The 7,936-nt window shown below is 36.9% G+C and overlaps 2 long non-coding RNA genes across 2 annotated transcripts in view; both read left to right on the forward strand.

Moving 5' to 3' along the window:
• The window catches only part of LOC102481150 (uncharacterized), a 4,480-nt gene extending 4,083 nt beyond the window's left edge, over positions 1 to 397 (forward strand). Inside the window, exon 5 of the long non-coding RNA XR_337376.2 lies at positions 343 to 397. This is a non-coding gene — a long non-coding RNA (uncharacterized LOC102481150). The remainder of the gene's footprint in view (positions 1 to 342) is intronic.
• A 2,669-nt stretch (positions 398 to 3,066) lies between these two features.
• Positions 3,067 to 7,936, forward strand: part of LOC114006113 (uncharacterized) — an 8,498-nt gene continuing 3,628 nt past the window's right edge. The window contains exon 1 of the long non-coding RNA XR_003547875.1: positions 3,067 to 3,140. This is a non-coding gene — a long non-coding RNA (uncharacterized LOC114006113). The remainder of the gene's footprint in view (positions 3,141 to 7,936) is intronic.

Here is a 7,936-nt window from a genome sequence, read left to right on the forward strand (position 1 = left end):
CCTCTGTTGCCCAAATATAATAAAAACAAATATTCCTAATTATCTTCTGAATCCTAATGTAATGCTCCGAAATCACTATTTTTCTGCCCCTTCTTGGCAATCATATGAGAGAGACATTTGGTTCAGTTCTCTTATTAAGTTTCTTCCCCATTACATCTAGGTGACTTTACTGGAATTAATAAGCCACATGTCTTCACTAATGTTTTTCCCTAACTGGCCAAAATTCCGTTATAGATTATATATTTCAAAATTCTGTTCTCTTGACAAAAATTCACAGATAGAAATGTCATTATAATAAGAGATGGTCTAATTGCTCTTTCTCTTTATTTCTGAATTTTCTAGGGATTGCCAGGAGAACATGGCATCCCAGGAAAACAAGGCATTAAAGGAGAAAAGGTATAGTTCACATTTTCCTGATGTATATTGAATACAGTCACAAATCGCTTAATGACGGGGAAGTGTCCTGAGAAATGCATCGATAGGCAGTTTCATTATCATGCAAACATCATAGAGTATGCTTATGCAAACCTAGATGGTATAGCCTACCATACACTTAGGCTGCATTGCAGAGCCTGTTGCCCTATCGTACATGCAGACTGCCATTGACTGAAATGTCATTATGCAACACATGTCCATAATTAGGTAGGAGAAAGAAACAGAGCATCCAAGGGCATTGGGGAAGCAAAAGGACAGCATGAGGCTTCTGGGATTGTGCAGGATACAGACGTTCACATAAATTATCTTGTGAACAGTGCCCCCTGGAGTTGTACATTGCAACAGCCCTGGTTCTGGCATAGACATGCCGTATGACAAAATGAACTAAGAGACGAAGATATCAGGGCATGTTTTAGGCTCAGCTACCAACTCTGATACAGACTTATGAGTCTCTTATTCATTCAGGACTTGTTTTTTGATGTCTACAAGGAGATAACTTATTAATATTGAATCATTGTTGGGGACTAACTTAAGAACTTTCTGAAAAGATATACCCTTTTGTGCATGTATTTACATAAACACGTTTGATGATTCTGCTAAACTTATTATATATAACTCACTGCAAAATACAAATGCGTTTAAGAAACTAGAGCAGTCAAAATGGATGAAGATAGAAGACTTAATATTGAGCAAAGTGAGCCAGACTTTAAAAGATACACATTGTATATCCCCACACAATTTGTACTGAGCGTCCGCACCCTATGGCAGAGGTTGAGAGATCTGAAGATGTGATGATGGAGAGGATGGTGTGATGGTAGTGACAGTAAGAGGGGAAAGTGGTTGGGAGAAAGTGGGTGATGGATGGTGAGTGTGAAAAAAGAAAAGAGATTATAAACAGTAAACTTCTGTTTTCAAGAGAAAAACAAATCAAAATCCTTTTTTTTGTATTGCCTAAAATAGTTCGCTACAGTGTGTGTCTGTTAATTTTTCTATCACCAAAAGAGCACTTTGCCTAAAAGAAAGGACTGACTAGTGTTAAATGTTTATAATCTTCTGTAAGACTGTAGCTTATCATTCATTTGTACCTACAAATTATTGTTATAAATATCACTTTTTAAAATATATTTTACCAATTTTTTTTAATGAACTGAATAAAGTTTTCTTGGGTTAACAAAAAAAAAAAAGAAACTAGAGCAGTGCCTAGCAGGAATTAGTCACTGAGTAAATACTGAGTGAGTGAGTAAGTGAATGAATGAATGAAATTTGGCTGGCAAAGGAAACTATTGCCTCCCTATTTGCCATTGAGAACCTGAGCAATTTCCCACCTTCTGTTGTCTTCCTCAGGGAGATCCAGGTGGGGTAATAGGCCCTCCTGGGCTTCAAGGTCCCAAAGGTGAGACTGGTCCTCCAGGAAAAAGTCTGCCAGGGGAACCAGTAAGTATCAGCCCTTCTATATTATTTTCTTTGAACGTTCGTTGACTACTATTTGTGGGCTCTCAGTTTTAGAACACAAGTATAGCATAAGTTGAAGGAGAAAAAGAAGAAACACAATATCTTATTCTTTGTATTAGAGATAAAACCTCTTTCACACAGCGAGGGGCTCTCTTCTGAAGAAAATTCACGTGTGCATGACATTTTACATATGATTTTGGAAGATTCAGAGGCCCCCTGTGATTTTGTGCAAGGATACCTTAGAGAACCCAGTAAAATACACAGGTTTTAAGCCATAAACATTCTTAGAACACAGTCTTAACACAGAAGAACTGGGACCAGCTAATGATGTGGTGGTTAAGGCACTGGATCCCAAATGACCAACTCCACATTTCGGGTACTGGACCCAGCGGCTTGAAAAACACACCCACCATATGTATATGCATGTCCAAAGTCCCATGAGGAGAATGGAGAAGAAATTGCAGTGTGACTATCCCCACTGGGGGGGTGATTTCTCATTTCCTCTCTGTATCTCTCTCCAGCAGAGTGCACACTTAAGAATTTAAGCAACTTATGGCTATATATATAAAAAAAATTGCCTGAAATTTTCCTTCCAGAGTCTTTGCAGATATGACCATAGGTTGTCATTTGCAAAAAATATCCTCATGACCCAGACTAGCTCAGGTCTTAGAAAACAGAATCACTGAAAAAATATAAATAACCAATGTGTCCATTTCACATGCCTTTGTTTGCATCTCTTTTGAACTTTTTACATTCATTATTAATAATATTCTCAACATCAGATGTCTCATTTTTTAGATTTAAAACCTCTTATGCTTTATAGTAATTCTACAAACTCAATAACATATTAAAAATTGTGTTCCCTCTTTTCTATCCTTTTAACAGAATGGTTTGTTCAAGTAAGATGAGCAATGAAACATACTTTTGACTTATGATTTCTAAGATGGTTTTCATCTTAGAAGATAAAACAAATACAAGACAAAACTTGAAAAAGACATGTATTCATCCCCTGCCCCCCTCCTTTTTTTTCTCCTAGGGACTAGATGGAAGTCCTGGATCACCTGGTCCACGTGGGCCAAAGGTATGAGAATATTAAGAATTAATCATTAACAAAGTATATCAGATAAGCTTACATCACTTGAACCTTGCACTAACAGAAGCATCTCATTTCACAGGGTGAGAGAGGACTGCCAGGTGTCCACGGTTCCCCAGGTGACATAGGCCCACCAGGGTTAGGAATTCCTGGCCGAACAGTGAGTGAAATTCAATCAACTTGAAATAATGTTGATTCCAATATTGTGAAACAGGATTTAGTGATAAGGAGAAAAGACTGGAAAGTCAGAGAAGGAAACAGAAATGAACACTGTCCAGCCAGTATTAATGGGCGTTAACATGACATCACATTAACCACCGAGAAAATACTCAGTTTGTTTATTGACTTATAGATGTTGCTCACAGAAACACTGGTTTTGAATGAGAAGCATCATTCTATATATTAATAAGTACAAGTGCATTTTTAAGATAATAATAATGACTAATACTTGAATATCACATATTACTGCTTATTTTTATTAAAATAAAACAAAAAGGTAATGTTTAAAGTGAATAGAGTGAGGGACTTAAGATGAAGATTTTCTGCTGAGACTTCCCCCTCCACACTCATTTCTAGTGGGTAATGCTTCTTGTCTCCTTTTCTCCATTTCTCTCTGTCTCTCTCTGTCTCTCTCTATCTCACTGTGTCTTTTAATTTTTTAAAAAAATTTTTAAGGTAAAATATTCTCTGGGCCCTCAAGCCCCTTCTTTATTGTGCTAATTGCGCCTCTCCCAATTGTGTTTAGGAAAGGCACAAATCCAGGCCCATCCTCACATGGGTCCTGAACTTCAGCTGTGAGATACTGCTTTTGCACAGCACGCTTGCATGTCACACAGTTTTCAGTTTTTACTGTTTAAAATTAAAATCTAAAGTTTTTAAATTATTTTTTTTTCTTACTTCTTTTTATTTTATGTTTTCCTCTTCTTTCCTCTTCTCTAAATCTTTTCCTTCATCTTTACTCATTACCTGCTCACCCCCTATGCACTAAGTGTCTAGACAGGTTCAAGTGAACAGGATCTAAACATCTGAATACAATTAGGGTCAGTATATTCCTCTATTCCCACTGACTCTGTTGCTCAAAGAGTAAAAATGGAACGAAAGAGAGATTGCAGATCACCTCTTCCTGCATGCCTTTGAATGCTCAGATGAGTATGGTGGTCTCAACTGGGCTGGACTGAGGTGTATATCATGCTGGGCAAAGTCTCTTCACAATCTAAATAGTGTATAGTAATTTAATGTATGAATAATAAAAAATATACACATTTTAAAAAAAAGAATTAGGAAGAAATGTACCATCCATCAGATGAACTAGAAATCACCACAGAGTCACAAGATATATGAGAAAACAAGAAAATACCTCTCCTCCAAGGGAAAATAATAACTCCTCTTCATCCTCAGACAGTATGATGAAACTCATGGAAATGTCAGACAAATAATTTAGAATTTTCATAGTGACAAAGCTCACAGAGATCGAAGAGAAGAGAGATAATGAACTGCCAGAGAGGTAGGAGAAAGGAACTGATGAGTTCCAGAAAGTGAGGAAATTCTTGCAAGATCTTAAAGAGGAAATTCACACTATAAAAAAGAATCAAATGGACCTGTTAGAGATGAAGATTATAATCCAGGAAGTCAAAAACCTCCCTTGAAAGTATTCAAAGCAGACTAAATCATACAGAAAATCGAAACTCAGATGTAGAAGATAGAATCACTGGCCTAGAAAAGCCCACCATGAAGACTGAAAAGGTTGCCAAAAGAAAAAAAAAAAAAAGAATAATATACAAGAAATACTAGATACCATCAAATGTCCAAGCATGCAGATAATTGGTATCCCAGAAGGAGAAGAGACTCAAAAAGGCATTGACAATCTATTCCATGAAATCCTGAAAGAGAACTTTCCAGACCTAGAGAGGCATTCAAAGGTCCAGCCCCAAGAAATACAAAGAACCCCAAATAGAATCAATCCAAGAAGATTTTCTCCAAGACACATTATAGCAAGATTGACCCAAACCACAAAGACAAGATAGTAAGATTGGCGAGAGAGAAACATCAAGTTATCTACAAAGGATATCCCGTCAGACTGACAGTGGACTTCTCATCCGAAATAATGTGTGTGAGAAAAGAATGGGAACATATATTCAAAGTGTTGAGTGAAAAACAATTTTAACCAAGAATACTAAATCTGGCAAGATTATCCTTCATATGATAAGAGAAGACAAGAACATTCTCGGGTAAACAAAACCTGAAAGAATTTACCATCACCAGACCAAATCTCTAAGAAGTTCTACAGGAAGTGCTATACCAGGAAAATTAAATACAGTCACTCTTAAATTAGAGTTCAAAAACTAAGAAAATGGCCAATTTAATCGTAGGGACAAGTCTAGAGTTGAATATTATACCCAAGAATTTAATCAGGAAGATCGAATCGCAACAGAAGATAAAGTACATGAGACTGACCTGACGAAATAGAATTTTATAACTTTTGACTAAAATATTGCTGATTTTCTTCTAAGCTCTGTTCTGGTTTTAAGGATTTTTGACATATCTTGAGTTGCTGATAGGTTCATGTACCTACTATTTGAACAGAATCCCAACTTGTTTCCTGGCTTTAAGTTTTAAGCATAGTTTCTTAGTATCTCTTTGATTTATTAAAGCTAGAATAGCTTTTCTTAAAATTAAAAAATATAGTAAAAAATATCTAATTAATGACAGTAGTAAGCTATATAGCATCAGCTAGGTGCTACCTTATAGTATATTCATTCTACTCAGACTTTCACGCCTAAAGTCAGACATGTATTCACAGATATGTATATACCAGCTGAATTTGCTATTGAAAGTAGTTAGATTATTTAAGAAATTTTGTGAATCAATAAAATGTAGGGGGGGGAGAAATGGAAAACAACTGTAGACATCTGAGATAGTGTGAGAGAAGGGTGGGAAATGGCATAAGGTGAGAAATAGGGGGAATATATATATATACATATATATATATATACATATACATATATGAAACTAGAAATGAAAAATTATTGATGATAACATGTATGATTAAGCCACTATGCAGTATATTCTGGATGGGAAATCACATTTTGTATGTTGTGATATTGCTCAGTGAATGAATATAAATCAATTAATTAAAAATAAATAAATAAATTATAAAGTAATAGAGTATATGTTAATGAAATGATACCAAAAAGTTGTAAGAAATGTCTCCTTTTAAAAAAAAGAAAAAAAGAGTGTCTTTGGACCAGCAGATAGCATAATAGGACATCACTGAACTACCACATAGTCAACTGTGGTTCAAGTCTCAGACCTGGCATCTTAAAATTCATGCCAGGGACCAGAAGTCGGTGTAATGGCTATATTGCTGGACTCCCATGTAGTTGACCATGGTTCAAGTCCCAGAACCAGTGGCTTAAATTCATGTCGGGCGCGTGTTTGTGCGTGCCTAAGATCCCGAGAGGAGAATGGAGGAGAAGGGATTGTGGCATGGCTATCCCCCCTGGCAGCTGATTTCTCACTTTCTATCTGTCACTCTCAGTCTTTCTGGTGAATGCACACACCCTCTAGTGAAAAACCTCAAAAAAAAAAAAAATTCATGCCAGGCATGTGTTCATGCATGCTCAAAATCCCAAGAGGAGAATGGAAGAGAAGGAATTGTGATGTTGCTATCCTTCCTGGGGGTAATTTATTGTTTTCTATCTCTCTCTCTCTCTCTCTCTGACTCTCCAGCAACACATGTGCTCTATAACAAAGAACCTCTCTCTCAAAAAAAAAAAATCTAAGGGGCTGGCAGGTAGCATGGTGGTTGAGGTGCTGGACTCCTACATGGTCGACCATGGTTCAAGTTCTGGACCTGGCAGCTTGCCTTCTCTCCCTCTTTCTCTCTTTGTTTCTCTGGTCAAATTGAACAGTAATAATAATTAATAAATAAATACAATTAAATTAAATAATTCTTTTAAAATTTTTAAAATAAAAAGTGTCTTTAGTGGTTGAAACAAGTAATAGACAATTTCTTACATGTTTTAGCTTTCATGTTATAGGCTATTAGAGCCTATAACAGCGCCTAGTAATGATAACTATTACATACACATATTAACTGAATAATAATAAAAGATAAAGCTTTTTATTTACTATGAAAAATAAAAAGGGACCAGCAGTTAGCGTAATGGCTATGTCGCTGAACTCCCACGTAGTCGACCACAGTTCAAGTTCTGGACCCAGCGGCTTAAACTCACTCCAGGCACATGTGCGCGTGTGCCCAAGATCCTGAGAGGAGAATGGAGGAGAAGGGATTGCAGCGTGGCCATCCCCCCTCGGGGGTGATTTCTTGCTTTCTGTCTCTCTGTCTCTGTCTTTCTAGTGAGCGCACGTGCCCTATAGCGAAAGCCTCTCCAAAAGAAAAAAAGAAAAGAAAAAAAAATATTTCAGAGCTAGAAAAGTGGAAATAAATGGTTATTGTAATGATATTAACTTAAGAAGGTGACCTTGGGTGTTATAGAGGAAAAGGAATTCCCTTCTGCTCTGAGGGTTACTGAAAATCACTGATAAAAAGTCAGATTAATAAGAAAAAAGACATACAGACTTATTTTAATGTGGACTTGTGTATCCCAGAGCCATAGGACAGATGAACTGAAAGTGGGGCCAGGTGGTTGTGGCTGTACTTTTCAATAGGCGAAAGGAAATATGGGAGTACAGGCAATTTTAGAGTAAACTGTTCCTAGGGAGGGAAGAATGGGTTCAATGCTCTGACAACGGTGAGTGAACGATCCTTGAGAGCTGAATGGGTGGGAGCCGCACAATAGCTCGTGGCAAAATCTCTCCAGGTGTGCTGACGTTCCTCAATCTTCATATCTGAAATAGGAGTTTAGTTCATGAAACCTCTAGAAGGGGCCAAATGCAATTCTTTCTCTTTTACAGGACTGTTCTACAAGCCAATAATGGCATATCCTGGAAAAC

Source organism: Tupaia chinensis, unplaced genomic scaffold, assembly GCF_000334495.1.
Source record: "Tupaia chinensis unplaced genomic scaffold, TupChi_1.0 Scaffold145685_1, whole genome shotgun sequence".
Taxonomy (NCBI): Eukaryota; Metazoa; Chordata; class Mammalia; order Scandentia; family Tupaiidae; genus Tupaia; species Tupaia belangeri.